This window comes from Trachinotus anak, unplaced genomic scaffold, assembly GCF_046630095.1.
Source record: "Trachinotus anak isolate AG129_WGS33_773 ecotype Australia unplaced genomic scaffold, CSIRO_AGI_Tana_v1 ptg000019l, whole genome shotgun sequence".
In the NCBI taxonomy this organism is placed as follows: Eukaryota; Metazoa; Chordata; class Actinopteri; order Carangiformes; family Carangidae; genus Trachinotus; species Trachinotus anak.
In genome coordinates, this window is record NW_027273870.1 from 3,880,822 (window position 1) to 3,899,210 (window position 18,389).

The window sequence follows — 18,389 nt, forward strand, 5'->3', positions numbered from 1 at the left end:
TTTTGCATATCTGGTCAAGCTGTGGCCACAACACCCAGTCCGCATTTTACAGGGATGTGCCTAATGATTACAAGACACATCATGCGGCCAGAGTCCAACACAACTGGAGTCCGACACAAAAGCCACCACAAAACCATGGCACACAGACAGAGAGCCATAAAGCTAAAGATATACGACCACTGCAACAAGACCAGAGCTCTCTCTTCCATCCTGACACAAGTATAAACAGAGGGCAACAAATCACATCAAATTGTGGCTGTGAAACTCCCACCAAGTACACTAACATGCACAATCAAGCTTGGACACAAACACACACAAACCAAAGCTCCGCTCCCAAGACTGATGAGTCACCAATGAGACAGATGTTATCTATCAGGGAAACTCCCATTATGATTTGAATTAAAACAGTTTATAGCTACAAATAACAATGTGTCAGTCAATAGAAAGACCATTTTGACTGATATCAATATACACGGCCACCACAAATCTGTGTGTGTGTGTGTGAGAGTGTGTGTGTGTGTGTGTGTGTGTGTGTGTGTGTGTGTGTGTGTGTGTGTGTGTATGTGTGTGTGTGTGTGTGTCTCTCTCTGTCTAAAAACACTGTTGTCTTTCTTGTAGCAAACCAAATTATCTAATAACAGTATCTAAATTAAAGGTAGTTAGTTAGTTAGGGTTATTCATTTCAGATGTGAACACTTCAAATCAATAAATTTAACACAACAGACAAGATTAACAAGAATAAACTTGTAATAAACTCAACTCCTGTTACGCTGGAGGGCTGGGCTGAACATCATTACACTATTATCCATGTCAGATGTGCCCGGCCTTTTATGATTTAACCAAACACTCTCCGCAGAACTGCAGGCCGTTTATTGTTTCCACCCTCTATAAAATCTCTCCCTTTAGTTTGATGCCTTTTTATGTCTTGGTATCACTGCCCATACACACCAACAGCTGCCCATCTCTGCAGTAAAAATCTGTGTAGTTCAAAAGCTCCTTTGTCCTGCAGTTTCCCACAGTGGTCTCTGAACTGGAGCCAGCTCATGTGTGTTGACTTGTCTGTTTTCTGAGTGAGTGAGAGGCAAAGACTTGTCTCAACTCAGTTTGGTGTAGCTGTAGCAGAAATGAATGAATGTTACTGTTACTGGTCCAAAAAAAACCACAAAAAAACCTAGAAGTAACACCTCGCGGTTGTATGCCTTTGCAACTCAGACATTTTGTCACAATTGTTGTGTGAAGTCTTGAGTAATGGCTAAAAAGTGTTTTGTGAGGTAACACTGACCTTAACCCCTTTGAACTTTGGCCACCAAAATCTAATCATTTGTCCTTGAGTCCTTGAGTCCTGCAGGACAAATGGACATTTGTGCAAAATTATAAGAAATTCCCTCAGGACGTCATGGAGATATTACGTTCACAAGGCCACAACCAAGTTTTGTGAGGTTACCGTGACATTGACCTTTGACCTTTGACCACTAAAGTCTAATCAGTTCATCCTTGAGTCCAAGTGGACATTTGTGCCATGCTCAAAGGGATTCCCTTAAGGAGTTCTCGAGATATTGCGTTCACAAGGCCAAAATCATGTTCTGTGAGGTCACCATGACCTTGACCTTTGACCTTTGACCACCAAAATCTAATCAGTTCATCCTTAAGTCCAGGTGAACATTTGTGCCAAATTTGAAGAAGTTCCGTTGAGGCAGTACTGAGATATCATGTCCACCATAATGGCGTGGACATGATACAAACTGACAACACAAAAAAGAAAAAGTTCACAGTGAGTTCAGACACTGTGTTTCTTTACATTTATCCAAACCATGATCTTTCACTGACCTTAACCAAAAAGCTTTTACTGCTGAAACTTAAACACAGCTGGGGCTGTCGATGCCTCTGGTGAGGCAGCTGAGCTCTTTTTCCCAACTGAACTTTCTTTGATATCAGTAATTTAAGCTTATAGACTATTTATTTGTGTATATACTAAACATATTTTTTAACCATAACCTCATGATGACATTATTACATAATTATTCAATAAATACATAAAGGAATGATTGAAAACCTTTTTGTATTGAAGTAAATTGAATTATTTAGTTTGTTAATGTCTCCTCGTATCACTTTATTGAGGAAAAACGCTGTGTTTGATACATTTTAAATGCGCCACTGAAGTTCTTTATGCGCTCCTAAATTTTTCAACAAAAAAAAAAAAAAAGAACTGCCTCTGAATGCAGCCTTACCCTGCCAGAGATTACACTGCACCCACAACGTAACTGGAAAAACAGTTCAGTAGTATATGAGTGTAATTTCTAAGAGACACAGTTGGTGTATGTGTGTGTTTATACAGGGGCAGTAATGTGGCCAGCGGGCATGTGTGGTTTGGACCCAGCGAGATAAGAGCAGCTGTGATGCCATCCAGGCGACTGGAGAGGAGACGGCAGCCAGTCGGAGTCGGTGCCAAGTCAAACCAGAGTCTCAGGCCCCAGAGCTGATTAACTGCACCAAGTATCCAACATGGGAAAAAGTTATCTGTGGTGATGGCAGCCTGCAGGTCTGAGAGCTGCCTTTTCACGGCGAGGCTGGTGGCAGCTTTGACTCTCCAATTCATTTTGTCAACATTTTCAAATCGTTCATCATCAAACCTTGTGTGTGAAAATAAAAAGCTGAACAAGATACTATGAAGGAAATGTATTTTTCTTATGCTGCTATTATTAAGTTATTATTACTGCCAGACTGAGGTAGACAATAACAAATGGCATTTAATCATAATTTTGCTTCATGAAATAACAAACCAAATTCCAAAAATCTAAATTTATGCCACTGCTTTTGTCCTCCGCAAAGTTTATATTCCTTCTGTAAAATCTAAAGTATGATGACAATACATATATTATTAAATTGCTCAGGACTGGGCTGCATGCTGAGGCATTTAACAAAGTCAGAGGACGAGGAGACTTTAAATGAGGGCAGAGGGAGATGCTGACGTCTCTTTACTGCCCTGCCGGGTAAAGGACAGCTTGTCTTACAGAAGGTAATGAAGAAGGAAAAAGATGGGGAGAGGGGAAACAGGAGGAGAATAGATGACAGTCACAAAAAGAGAAACTGAGAGGGGCATATACTTGAAGTAGAAGGATGAAAAAAAGTAAGGAGAGAAAAAAAAGAAGAGAAAAAGACAAAGCCAGGACTTCCAGAAAAAGAAAATGACCAATGGAAAGTTCTGACCTTAGCTTTCCTACTCCAGTAAATGGTTTAGCAGCCATGTGTGTTTTATATCTCTGCTCTCTACCTTTGTATTTTTGGCTAGTCCTCAACTCGTCTTTTCAGCTTTCCTTGTTGGGCAGACGCCCTCGAAACCCTCAGGAACGGCTGCTCCTTTCTTTTTTCCTACCCCCGGTTCTGCCTTTGTTATCTGCTTAAATGGACACCTACACTATATTATGGGATGCCAAGTGTTTTGTTCTTTCACTTTCACCATTGCTCACTGCTGTTAATGACATTAGACTGGCTCATAGGAATAATTAACTGACTGGAGGGAAAGAGAAAGAAAGCACTTGTGATGTTTAAAGCTGCTATAATCAATATATGTGGCTGGACCACGACAGCACGGCCATGACTGACTGACTGACTGATGAAGTTAGCGAGTGATGAACACCACTGCTTGCTGCTCTTTCAGAATGATTTGGTGCAAACAGTTTCTATCATCAGGGAGTGTGACTTGTTTGTGTTGGCCGCTCTGATACTCTCAGCCCCGGTGTCAGGTGTTTGCTGAGATCTGCCTGGTCTGTCACGAGAACGTGCGCAGCTAAAGCAGAAACCTCCAGTGTTATGTTGAGTTAACACCAGCTGACAACGCTGCCAGCAGCTTGGCAGAAGAGACACGCCGCAGTGTGGTAGGATTTCATAACTGAGCTATGACCAATGTAAAAAAAAAAATTAAAAAAAAAAAAATTGTCGAATCTTTGTGGTGAACAGCCAAATCCCATGTGACAGACAAAAGTCTGAGTCGGGTACAGCCCTTGTGTGAACAGTGCAGCTCATTCCAAAATGTATCACACACTGAAGGGACTGTCCCTCCAACAGATTGACCACACAGTTATACATGGTCCAGCCATTTATGTAGTGCTGTTATATTAACAATGGATGAAATTTTACTTTGTGTAATGTGATAATGTTCCTCATCGTGACAAAGCTACTGTTGCCCTCAGCTCTATGGAAAATTTTAGTGTCTTTCAGTTTATTATTTTGGTTTCATGGCCCACAGCTTCACTGTTTGGCTCATGTTCACTCTTGATGGGGTCGTTTTGATCGGAAAAGTTTGACTGTGCGTTACCGTCCTAGCTGCTGAACAGAGTGGAGAGTTGGTTGTTTGCTAACATGTTCACCTACCTTGTAAGCCCCCCCCCACCCCCCCACCCAAAAAAAACACTGAAGTCATCTGTAAAGAACAAGAATCAAGGGCACTATAACATGTCAACACGCCAAAAGACCAAAAAGGCCTCATTCAGTTCAATAGTATGTATTACTCCTGCTATCAGTGCAGGATAAACTAAATCACTGAAAGCACTATGAAACTCATTAAGAGATTACATCAACAGCTGTTAATCCACTTTCTATTGTGGTGTAATTTATAAATGGAGCATTAGGAGCTTAACCAGATGGCTTAGCTGTCGTTTGCACTCTAAACAGCAAACGTGTCCAAATCACAGAGCTGTCAGTTCCAGTGGGAATCCGTGTTGATGATTACACTGAGTCACATCGCTGGGGAGGATTGTGCGTTTTAGAAAATCCGAACGCACCCGTTGAGGCAATTTGAGATTTGTTACAAACACAAACAATTACAGATGCACAACATAAGAAAATACAGATGTGCATGTTCAGTTTTAGATCAAGGCAGATGTTAAGTGCAGAACTGTGCAGGTGCAAGTGCTTAATTGAGCCATTTAGAAAACTTCACACTAATTACAAAATCTAACAGAACATGACGTCTTTGGTGTCTGTGTCAGACAGAAAGAGGCAGCTGAAAACACGGTGTTCCTATTTTATTTGTAGGCTCCCTACAATAGGCTCTATAGGCTCCTGCTCCCTATTCGCTACCTCATTCTCTATTCTCTAAAAACATGCATGCATGTCACTGTCCAACATACAGATGTAAATGTAAAACACAGTATCACCAACGAGCACAAGCGCCAGCAGTACTGCAATATAGACACTGACACGAGTCTTGAACACAACTGAAGCAGCGACACCTGGTGAGGGTTCAAACGCTCACACACAGATATGAGAAACGGCTGTCGCCTACCTCAGACTGAGAGGTATATGACACATTATGAGACACGTCAGCAAGCACAGCTGCAGTGTTGCAAGCTCTAGACCCGGGAGATCTGCCAAACTGGGACTGAGAGGATGAGAGAGATGCTCTAAAACTATTTGACAGAGACAGAGTGGGCGGGTGAGATAAGACAGAGATGGGGCAGGTGGTAAAAGAGGATGGATCAAGACGGTGACATTCCTCAAAATGCTCTCGTGCCCCTTGCAACACATTATGCAAATATTTAATGGCCCTAATTAGTTACAGAGCACAATAATAGCCTGATGTGTTTTTTGCAGATCAGTGTTGTGCCCCACTTTCTTGAGAAGTTTATTCTCTTCAAGATAGAATAACAACAAAGGTCAAAAACATCGACCTGGGTTTTTTGGTTATGATTATCACAGAGACAGAGGAGAGAGAAACCACCAGCCTTCAACATTTGTTGCCATCCAAGTATATTTAAATACATTGTTTTGAATTAGATTCAAGGATTCTAATGTGTCCTGAAATATCTGTACCACACAGTGCTTCTGTTATGCCCATACACACTATGTTGAAGTTACATTACATAAAGCAGGAACTGCTGCAACAAATGAGATTATCTCAGATGAGTTTGTATAGGTTTCAAGTGAATTTTGTAGAACAAAAAGGAGAGCACCACTTTGCTCAGAAAGTGGAAATGAAGCATGGCAGCTGCGGCCTGTGCAGCCATGTGCAACAAAGCTCTTAAATTCTCAAATCCTGAAAGGCGTACAGTGAAATAAACAGGTGTTCTCCAACTGTACAGCCAGTATGACTGACTTAGAGCAAGGCCGAATATACTGAGGTGTAAAGGCAAAGAGAATATGATAGATAGATAGATAGACAGATAGATAGATAGATAGATAGATAGAGAGAGAGAGAGAGAGAGAGAGAGAGAGAAACGCCTGTCACTCTTTCCTTTACAGGATAACTTCCAGCACAGTAAAAAGTCTGGCCAGAAGCAGTTTGCGAGCTCACCACTGACCAAAGCTGTGTCATTTATTCAAGGCTCTCCAAAAAGTGCTCACTATTACACTCCATGTACCTTCAGAGTCCTTGAAGAAAAAAAAAAAAAAAAAAAAGGGTGGAGGCATTGACAGAGAAAAAAAACTTTCCACTTCAGTCAACACTACATTTCAGATTTTCTTTTTCCACTTTATTTCCAATCAACTATGAGTGTTATGAATTAAAATAATACTCCAAACAGTGTTGTGCTGTTGATGGAATCAACAGGTGTTTTAAAAGCTGGAGCAGGAGCTGAAACAGTGTGTTGATGTAGAAAGTCTTACCTCACAGGGGACTGCTTGAGTTAATGATGTCTCGCCAACTAGGACAAAAACAGACACAAGCACATTATTACTTTCTGCATCCAAGTCTTCTGTTGCCTGCTGCTGCTAGCCTGTAAAGTTGAGCGAGCTGTGTTATGTGTCTGAGGTGAAGAAACCTTTCACAATTAGAAGCAGAGATACATTTGCTTTAAATATTATTTACTCATTGTGTGTTTTTTGAAGTCTGTAATACCAGGGTATGAAAACACAAATTAGGCAGGAATGAGTGAAGTAAAGCCTGAAATGAAAGAAGACAGCTCCTACACAATAAAGTCTACTTTATAACTTGAAGAATGAAGCCTTTTCATTATCCTTGAAAACTCAGCATGCTCTGTAATTCCACATATTTGACATACTGAAAAAATCAAATCAAATAGAAGATATTCAATGTGAGCAAACACCTGTAATCTTTCTTTTCCAACCAGTCCTCAAATTTAAACACCAGGTCCTTTGTCCTAACCCTCGGGTACAACCCACAGGAGAGGACCAGATCGTCATCATTATGCTAACAATAATGAACATGTGGTTAAGGGTGTGGAACGGTCAAGGTTAAAAGAAACAATGTTGATTATCAGTTTCTCACAAAAATGAAAAGCGATGTCAAATGTGTCCAGTGTCTTGCTGACCCATCCATCCACCCCAACTTCCTCCTAATGCAGCGTAGACTCTGTTCACTACATCACCTGACTTCTTCCTTTGCTCCTGGCATAATTACCACGGGGAGTTTGCTTAAGAATAAAACGCCACTATGGGTCATAATAAGCTGCTTGCACAGACGACCTACTTTATTACAAGAGGACAGTAAGTTTCAGCTTCAGTCAGACAGTTGTTTTCTATCAAGTGACCGACACTGACTTATGTTACTTTTTCATCCCATGCTGAAGTGTCCTTTTATGCTCACAGACCAAATTATAAACCAGCTGCCCTATTTTGAGATGCGGCAGACCTTGCAACTAACCAACTTCCTTATAATGGAAATGTTAAATGTCCTTCTTCCTCTCTTATGAACCATTTCCAGGAGGAAAGACTCTGTAGAGACAAATAGACACATTGTTGAAGTGTTGCATTAATTTCCACCTAAAAGTCCACATACTACAGGAATCTTTACCATCTCTGGATGTGGTTCAAGTACTACCCGTGTGTGTGTCTCTTTGCACTGACGAATTATCTTTTCTACATGTGTGCTCTTGGTCACAGTGGTCAGCAGTTTCCACTCCGGAGAGTGAGCTGTGCCTCCGTACTGTACTGGTGGCTACAGAGAGCAGCAGGCGGTCTGCCCTTGATAGCCATCTATGTCATCTGCACAAACACCAACTGTGTCAACACCAGGGACCACGGCTCACCGTAGGAGAACACCAGGGCTATTGATAGCATACGAGATGTGTTATTGCTGAGGGTGCTACGCCTGCATTCCATTAAAATGATGATTGGCTACTGGGAATTTTGGGATTGGCCCAAAATAACACGTCAAAATATTCCAAATTTATGTCTGAAAGAATTATGGAACAATGTGCTTAGAGAACAACCTGCCCAACCATCAACATTAGGGTTGGGGTTCTGCTCAGTCAGAACTGGTTTGTAAGAGATGTTGTGCAACCAAGTCAGAAATCGAAAGTGTTGTCAGCGGCCACACCAGAAGGTGGGAGACCATCATAAAGCGCAGGGAGACGTGATGTCATTTAAGACATCGATCTTGCTGCGCCGGGTTAATCATGTAAAAATTGACAGAAATAGTTGTGTAACAAATGTAAAAAAAACAGCAAGAGAAAGAAGTTCAAACACTGGCTCTTGTCTCACCTCTCACCGATTGTCAGTTAAACAAATGGTCACACACAGCCCCTAATGTCCATAAGGGGTGGGGGTACTACTTGAATATCCGACCAGCAGGTCGGACTGAGTATACTGGCTCCTTTAGGCTCATCAATTTAGTTTTTTGTAAAAAGGCTAAAAGCTGATTCTTACATGAGCTTATTCAGCCAAAATTGTCTAACTGCAGGAACATTGACTGGAAGAGTTCTGCCATCCACATCTGGGAGCTGTGTGAGAGGTTGTAGAACACCTGAAATGTGAAAAACCCCAGACGGCAAAGCAGTTGTGGAAACACACTTCTGTCCAGGTTGGCTGAATAAAAAGGGATTGAAACCACCTGCTGAATCTGGCAGGAATGTTTTGTTAGTGGATATGGAAAAATGAATTTTCCTTCCGTCCTCAGGTGTGTCTGCAGTTTGAAGTCTTCAACAGCTCAGACCTATCGAAGCCAACAGATCACTTAGCTCATAGCTGAGTGTCTGACAGAGCAATCCAGCAATGAAATTTAGTGTCAACACGAAGGTGGACAACAGATTCTACTCAGATCTCACCTTGGATATCTATGTACCCACAAAGGGGTTTTAGTTTCCTGTAACTAGATACAGACTGTGACTTGATCAAGTTGAGAAGGAGAGACATCAGAGTCTCAATTTCGGATGTCAGATCACAGGTTTGATGGTTCGTTCTCTGGCTCTTCCTGTCCACATGTTGAAGTTTCCTTGAGCAAGAAACAAAACCCCAAATACAAAATTTTTGAGTAGTCAAAAAAGTGTTGAATAACACCTCTAAATCAAAGCTGGTCTCAATCTACAGGTCTTTTACTTCTTTTGTCTGTAGATCTGTTTGATACAAAAAGGGATCAAAGAGTTGCATTTTAGTTTGGCCAAAAACCCCTACAAACAAAACTGAAGATATGTAATGCCTTTTGCTGTACCACTGCTATAAAAACAGAATAGATTGGTGGTGTCGTATAAATAATGATCATCTTCATCCCATCTTTACAATCCCACCTTCATTGGGTATTGCCTACATCTTGAGTAAAAGGTGGAACAGAATGGACCATTTGGAGAATGGCATCTGGTTGCACCAACTTGTTTTTTGTTTGTTTTTTGTTGCTTCCACAACCCACAGCGAAACAGTATACACAGACCAACTGCATGAAGTCACTAGAAATCCATTTTTATGAGGCCAAACCAAAAGGCACTGATGCCACGGATTCTAGCCACTGAGCTACCGAGAACCACAGTAAGGGCAGCGTCCTTACCTCCTTGACATCAGTCTCATGACCAGGCTTACTGTCAGGAGCAATCATACTTTGAACCAGAGCAATTACAACAACCAGAATGAGCTGAGCTTCAAGTCATTCGCTGAGTCGGGCACTGCACTTGACGCACTAATCATCTTTTCTTTGGACAAGGTGCAGAGAGACAAGGAAAATCAGCACAATTACATAACAACCTTTTCTGCTGACCACTGTGGTGGCCTCAAGTGATTTGGTGGATGCGACTCTTCCAGCCACACAGCATGACCCCATTTGGCCTCATTATGTAAAATCCAGGCAAATTTAAAGTGTTATTATTACTAATTATTACATTAACACTGCTAGGGGAGGGGAGGTCACTTCTAATGGACTTCCAGATCTTAAACTTTTGGCGAGAGATATTACCTAAGCTCTAAGAGACATCATTTTACAAAAAAAAAAAAAAGTCCAGAGATGAGATAAGAGATGACCCTGCTTGCTCAGCCACAGTTACAAAATAATCCTGACATCTCATGAATCTTATTCTGCCAGATGAGTTTAGAGAGATGGTGCAAGAGCTGCAGCGTCCAGGCTGTTTAGCCCTGTTGTTCTCTGATGGCGTGGCGGCTGGAGAGTCACTTAATTCAGAGGTATGAAGGGGATGATAGACGATCCTTTCAATGCTGCTGAGCTGATTTGTCTACCTTGTGACTTTGAAACCGAATGAGGATAAGTGAGTGAGATGAGAGGGTCGAGACAGAGGGAAGCAAAGCTAACATCGGTGCAGAGGTCAAACTGCGAGCTGGGAGGAGCAAAACAATTCGGTTGAGCCTAAAGCAGAAGTAGGAATGTGTTAGAAATTGTTTCGCTTTACATCAGCCTGAGAGCAGATGGCAGATAAGATAGTCTGTCAGGACTGCGCTCATTCAGCTGGAAACCATTTTTTGAAATGTTGCTCAGGTGTGAAAATCAACCCAATTATCCCAAATATCACACATGGACACAGCAGCATCCCACCATGATAGGTTAAGATAATAGCTACACACAGGCTGACACAAGCCTGCTTTTAATTTTCCCCCAAATACACTGAATTGGCTTCAGTATAATGCAATTTACAGCAAGTTAAAGGGTCGACTGAACTGAAGTCTATTCTACAATTCAATCAGTTCAAATGTGATCAGATAATATGTTTAATTTGCTTAGCATTCACTCTTGATGATCTCTTATTGAGTTAAGGGATGAAGGTTGATATTTCTAATATTAAAAATTGAGTCGGATGTTCCCTGGCAGAAGAGCAGTTAGCAACAAAAAGCTGAATTTCTACCTGGTAGCAGCAGTTTTTCAGATGGTGTGATTCTGTCTGTGCTGCAGTTCACTGTACAGTAAAAGCCCCCTAATCTGATTACTGTTGACGCTGCTGTACAGGGACGTGTGTGTGTGTGTATGTGTGTGAGTGTGTGTGTGTGTCCACCACTATGCTTCTACTGTCCATATGGTTAGGTTATACAGCCCAAGTCACTTGTCCCATAATAATCAATTGCCAGAACTGACTAGAAAGACAATATAACTAACAATCAAATTAAGCTATATTAGGAATGGATTTATATTATGCTACAGTAGTGAGCCACATATAACCAGGTAAGATATGGTTACAAGTGAAACAATTGTTTCACTTGAACTATAGCCAAAATGATAATATAATATGAAGGTATATAAAGCTGACTGTGATCCATCATCCACACAAATCTACCTGTGTGGCTGCAGAAACTGATAAAGCCCCAGGTGTGTGGTGAATTTGTAATAATTTCACAGGATGGAACAGCAGTAACAGGTTTTTCATCACCAATCACATCATAATCGCAGATATGCATACAGTGTCTATGTGCAAATGTGCAGACGCCTGAACAGTGCACATGGAAATCTAATTTTAGCTCACACACGAATTCAATACAATCCAGTTCAATACAACTGCTAACACAACTGTATCAAAACTGTGACACAACACTTACTAAGTTGTGAAGTCATTGTTGAATTAAAATGCATTATACTGTAAAGTGTGCCGGTTACAGTTCCCACCTCTCCTAAAATGAAAAAATGACAAAACTGTGGCCTCAGGAACCCCCATGGAGTCAAATCACTAATGTTTTTTTTTTTTATTATCTGTGTTTTCTTTGTTTGACTGAAACTTCAGAGGTTCTGTGAATAGAAAGACACTCAGAGATCCAAGAACAATACAAGTTTTTTGCTATTGTCTGTTTATTTGGAGCTGTTACAACATTACCTTGTCTCTTCGTCCACTTTGAGGGTTTAAAACAAATATATACCGCAAAGCATTGTAAGACAAAATACTATCTGTGGTGAAGATCTCTTTTCTGACTGTTTCATCATCTCTTTTCCCCATTTTATCCTGCAAACTCTCTACAGACTGTCCCCTTCTTTCTGTGGTTATCTCTCCTCTTCCTTCTTCCTGTGTTTGGGTCTTACATTATAGTACAATTAGTAACTTAAACCAAACCTTAAAATATCTCTTTGCATCTAACCCCTAACACAAAAGCAGTGCACACTTCACACTACTAACAATCTCATTTTATGAGGCGGGTCCCAAACAGAGCCATTGACAGCACAGCAGCCCCAAACCACATATTTTTCCACAGCGTAACAGTTGTGTAAACTCATACACGGCTTCAGACAGTTTGATTTGTGGATGGAAACCTGTAGTGACGTACTCACAAACAAGCCAAAAGCAAATATCGCAAGTGTGGAAACCTTTAATAACACAGATCCTCATCAGACACCTCTAGTTCCCTCTCTAAAGCAGATTTTGCTTATCTGGTGGAAGGGGAAACCGTTCTGATAATACACACATGCACCAGTACACACTCACAAACCCACTCCCAGCACAGCTCCCAGACCAACATGATAATCAGCATGGATGATAAACTGAGAAACAACTGCTTAGAGAAAACCATCGCCCCACGGGCTGCAGAGAAACACTGTCGCGGACAGAGAGATGATGCTGTAACCAAAGGGTCACGAGCTGCACCTCTGCAACAGCTAATGTCGGACTAAAGCTTGTTCACCTCTAATATGTAACTGTGAATGCAGACTGTTGTGAGATAAAGGAAACACATTACAGCTGCTATTGATCACATCCCATCTATGTGTTTAGATTGATAATAGAAGCATTCAGCAGTTGTGGGTGAGACGTTAACTGTCTGTAGTCTATTGTTCTTGTGAGATGACACAGTCCTCCACTGCTCTTTCTCTCAGGTTGATCTGTGCTCACTTCTGGCAGCGTGCCACTCTCTACAGAGCCTTTCTGAGCAGATCACCCAGACAGCTGTGTTAACAGGAAGAGAGCCTCACTGAAGGATGAGTTCAGACAGAGTACATGACACCGCTAGCCTGGATACAGCCCCATTAAACACTCACTTTTGTTTTCATTTGTTTTTATTAATAATAACAACTCAAACATGGGGAAAAAACTCCCCTTCAGGGGGGTCAGTGGTCAGGCTCAGCCGAAAGGCAACGCCTCCGGTGCTGATACAGAGTCAAAGACTTGCTCAAAGAAGTAGCATTAGCCGTGTAGCTGAAGGATATAACGGCCAATCTCGCAGCCAAAAGTGGATGGAAAGAAAATACTGTAACTGTTACTGCAACTACTTTTTAATTGTTTACATCCATGTAAAGTCTCAGCAAGGAAAGAAAAGAAACTGCGCTAACTGTCTGAATGACTTTCGGTCAATCCAAGCAACTGAGTGAGGCCAATGTTAGTTTTGTCAGACTAATGTTTCTTTAAACATGGATCATTGGTGTCCAACCCACAAACTGGCAGGTTTAAGCAGCGTCTGGTGCCTGTAAACTTGAACCAGCCTCTCAGAGAGAGAACCTGTGCCAGTCCCAGGATTCATGAAATGAAAACCTGTCATATCAATGAAGATCAATGTGACTGAAAATCACACTAAGCAATTCACTAGACTCAAGACTAGATTCAAGCTATGATAAGTCACCCTCATGTAAAACCGGCCATAATAGCCAGGAATATCGGCACACACACTTAATTTTTTTTTGTTTTTCTTAAAGATTTGGGTCAGATCCTCTTTCCCAAACCCTGACATCATCCCTGAAGGTTCACCCAAACATGAACCATACTTAAACCTAACAATCACAACCACAATTGAAACTATAGCACCAAACCTAACCTCTTGCCTAAAATCAACCTTGTCATGAAAGGATGAATTTCATTTAATTTCATGTCCTCTATGAAGAACCGTTTGACATTTAGGGAAATATGCTGACGTGCTTTCTTGCAGGAATTCAGATGAGATGGCAGCAGGATCAGTCCTTTCATTTAAACTTCAGAGAGACAGTGAATAAGTGTATTTCTCAAAACATCCAACCATCCCTTTAATGATAACCCTGACAGAGATAAGTGTAAATCTTCACACACACACACACACACACACACACACACACACACACACCATAAGCCTGTGAGATTCAGATGCAGTTGTGATTTAACTTTGCGGCTGGTTGTAAAATCCATCCGTCCACACATTTATCACTGTGATGCACATCTATTAGTCTAGACCAGCTCAGACTCCCACTGCTGTTATGCTCCAGTTCTAGCTGTGCCAGTGAAAACCGCGCCAAGGCTTTTCATGGCACGAGCACTGACAGGAACACATTTGTGTGTGTTTCAACACAGAAAGCTATGTTCAAAATCAACGACGGAAAGACGTAACAAATGATAGTTGCATGTGATTCATAGGCTGTAAAGTTTTACCACAAGTACTAAACCAACTTCAGCTCTTTCTCTTTGGTCCGTAATGAGAAGATTGTGTACTTGAAAAACCTCTAACACACACACACACACACACACACTCACACACTCACACACTCACACACTCACACACACAAGCACCACCATTTCCCTCTGTTGTCACATCCCAGAGGCCATGAAACAGATTTTTCCAGAACAAAACAACATCAGTGTTAGGCTCACGCTAATGACATCATCTTTAGGACACTCCCTTTACCCACAAAATGAATGACATCACTCGTCCAAGTTGTAAACAATTGTTCTTGAAACACCACACTGTGTCATTCATGCCCACAAAGGCCACAGAAACATGCTATGTGGGGATATCACATGACCTTGGGCTACATGCTGTGTTTGTCTAACTTCCCACTCAAAGCGAACCAACGACCGTCCTGGAAGGACAGAACAAAAGACGGGTCCTATCCAGTGATTTCCTTTGCTGAGGTAAAGGAACTGCGGCCTTCCCATACTTCCCATCCTGCGACGTGAGCCTGAGACATGTGACATGACACCACGCACATCTGACAGGGTATCTCTCCCCGACTCTGACCAGATACATCCTCAGTGGAAACTCTGTGAGTGTGAGTGTGTGTGTGAGTGTGTGTGTGTGTGTGTAGGCGTCCATCCATCCGGGGGGGGGGGGCTGATAAGGCGGAAAGTATATTTGTCATGAGAGTCTGTTTGTTGGCTTGAAGGAAAAACTGATCGAATTATGGAAGCAGCCACTGTCAGGGGGTTTACTATGGCAGCTCCCTTTCAAAATAAAACATTTTTAAATGAAGACTAAAACTCGCTCTCTGTGTTTTACGGTGGGAGAAAAATAGTTTAAATGAATGCCTGTCAAATCTATCTGATACTGAACAAATGACTGAATAAAACCTATGAATTAAATGAAATATTTACATGATCATATTTCAGAAAGAAAAACAAAAGCATTGTACAAATATGTAATCAATTGTTCTATCTGCACATCTATCAAACTTCACACCACAAAAAACTGTTTTCTCACGGTACTTTTCAGGGCGAGTCTTTCCTTTAAAGGAAGGGCTGTGTTGCCATCTGAAAGCACAGGACATAATGCAACAGCGCTGCTTAAGTAACTGAAATTGCAGTCTGGTATCTAACGATCAGCTTGTTTATTTCTGCTCAGCCGCAGCAGCTTCCCTCTCATAACGACTGAGATGCTAATATGAGGACGGAGCAGGAGAGGATGAGTGACAGCCGGTGGCAGCAGAGACAGATGGAGCGGCTCGGTGGTGCAACATGACACACAGACACATACGTTTGTTTGCTGTTTAAGGAATTTCATTAGTGAAGCAGCTTAGAGGTATAGAATAATCTGAGCGATGTTTTCATAATTTCAGCGATGATGAAGTCAAGGTGTAATACTAGGGCTTAAGAAAAACTGTAAACCCTTGTGTCAATATGAAAACCAACAAAAGCACCAACAGGTTCTCTTACTGTAAGAAGAGAAACATTTACACTGTACATAAAAATTGGCAGTGAAGTCAAACAAATCGAAAGGGAAGTCACTTGTTTGCGTATGAAAATGTTAGCACTCCAAACACACAAACACAAACCCACACAGCGTACTGTACACACAGCCAGACTCACAAGCTGCTGTGTGATGCCCAGGGGGCTCCTGAACAGAATGCTACATGCATCACTAATGACATGCATCGGCCCTGCAGCGGAGGAGAAGCACAGTGTAAAGACACACGGTTCCTCTACGTACAGTGGAGAGATCTGTCTTGCAGAAACATTGACCTGAATACAAGTCGGAGCTCCAGGTATCAACGTAAAGCACAGAGTGTGAATGTCTCTGGGGTTAAACACAGTGTACAGCTTTACATCATTCACAGTGAGGATCAGATTCATCATGAAGTACAACAGGTGTACTTCTCATATGCCTGTGATTTGTGAGCGAGAGGAAAGGTGATAATGATTCAGAGCAGCCCTCGGTTAATTTAGCAATTTAATGGCTTTCCATTTTGTTCACAGTGTAAATATTATCCTCAGGAGCCCGAGCCTCAAACCTGCAGCTACTCACCAGCCTGCAGGTAGAGCCAAGGTTCATGAGCTACATCATCTTGTTCTTGTAGTTTTTATTTCATCACGTCACGCCGGTATACGTTAGCTGACAGACCCAGATTCACAAACACTGGGCTGTGCTCGTGCTTGTTCTGCCTAATAATCAATCAATACCATTGTAATCAGATCGAATACACACAATGCACATATGGAGCACATTTAAGATCACCATGACGGGAGACAGAGTTTTACTTGACAGTTTCAAGTTTGTTTCACCTCTGACCACACCCACCTGTGTTGTCACTGTGTGCGTGCACGTACGTGCCCTGGAGCGCTCCCTACAACACTGTTTGCCGTAGATCCGCAAAAACAAGATTTTCAGCTGGTGTTAAGTTGCTCTGTAAAAATAACCATTCTGAAATACTTATACTATTATGAAATTTTAAATGTATCCACTAGAGCTGCAATGATCAATCGATTTAGGATTTGATGCTTTTCTTTGTCTTATAGATATGAAACTGAAAATCTTTGGGCTTTGGACAAAATACTTGGGCTGCAGGAAATAATAATGAGAATTTTTCTCTTTTTTTCCGATTTTTCACAGACAAAATGATGAATCGATTAATCAAGAAAGATCCAGAAAACAGACGGCGACTGATGGTGCATTCCTGGATGCATCGTGTCCTGAGTGGTATGCGAGGATGAGAGGTCATGAGAGCAAATATAACTCAATAAACACAGGGGTAACATGACTATTTTCGACCCAGCAGGGGGGAGAAGTAAACCAACTGTGGATTAGCACCATGGTGGTCCCGTGGATCTACTGTCACCATACACGTAGCTCACACTCCACCACCAGCGCTATTTAGCCATGTACTGTACCTTTAAATACACCCTATCACTATGACCAGCCCTGTCAACACGCTAAAAACATGCACATGCTAAAAATACACACAATGACCAGTTCTGTCAACACGCTAAAACACACACACACACGTAACACACATCTGACAAATGATGTCTGGGAGGGACAAGTACAAAAACATCACAGTCAAAACAACAACTCCTCTGATTGTCTGGTGCACACACACCGTTTTGTAAGATGACACTCAGGTATATGCCAAGTCTTGCAACACCCCATCACGCCACACTCACTCACTAAATCAATCAAAACCATGACTGAGGACAACGAATAACTGCCAAAACACAACAACACAAGGCCGCGCTCGGCAGTGCTGACAAAGCGTTTTAGCTCAGCGGCACTGAGGATGAGAATCGTTGTTTAGTACACAAGCTGACCCAGTTAGAGACGAGACAACAGAGGAGCACAGCACAGTACATACCCACACCAACACCAGGACCCTGCCGCCAGCTACACTCAGCGCTGCCAACAGTGATTTGTCACTGGGTGTGTGATGTGACAATACCACGGTTTGTGTGTGTGTGTGTGTGTGTGGTATGTGTGTGTCCACAAACAGGAACTGAGGCATGGGTGTGCCTGCTAAAACAGTGGCAGATGATGTGGTAAATGTAGATGTTTGGTCAGAGAGGCAATAAAGCGTGTTTCCTGGACCCGGGGGGGGGGGGGGGGGGGGGGGGGCAACAAGAGTTCAAGAGTTCATATAGTATATGCACATACACAATCACACACATATCACTGTATACCTAACACTGAAAAATGACTAAACGTATACGAAAGTAGAGCTGCAACCATCAGTCAATCAAAAGAGGATGAACCTGCAACTATTTTGATCATCGATTAATCATTTATGTCATTTTTCAAGCTTTTGTTGTTCATATAGTAAACTGACCTAATAAATGAATGAAGATGCCCCCTGTGGTAGG

At 41.9% G+C, this 18,389-nt stretch overlaps 1 protein-coding gene across 5 annotated transcripts in view; it reads right to left on the reverse strand.

The window, feature by feature from the left end:
• Positions 1-18,389, reverse strand: part of add3a (adducin 3 (gamma) a) — a 98,631-nt gene that overhangs the window by 72,947 nt on the left and 7,295 nt on the right. For 3 of the 5 annotated variants that reach the window (XM_071503227.1, XM_071503218.1, XM_071503223.1), the window contains exon 2: positions 6,604-6,641. The gene's annotated coding sequence lies outside the window, so the exon portion shown is untranslated. Of the gene's footprint in view, positions 1-6,603; positions 6,642-17,887; positions 17,935-18,389 lie in introns of those variants that run through there. The other 2 variants (XM_071503228.1, XM_071503219.1) reach the window with 1 other exon arrangement.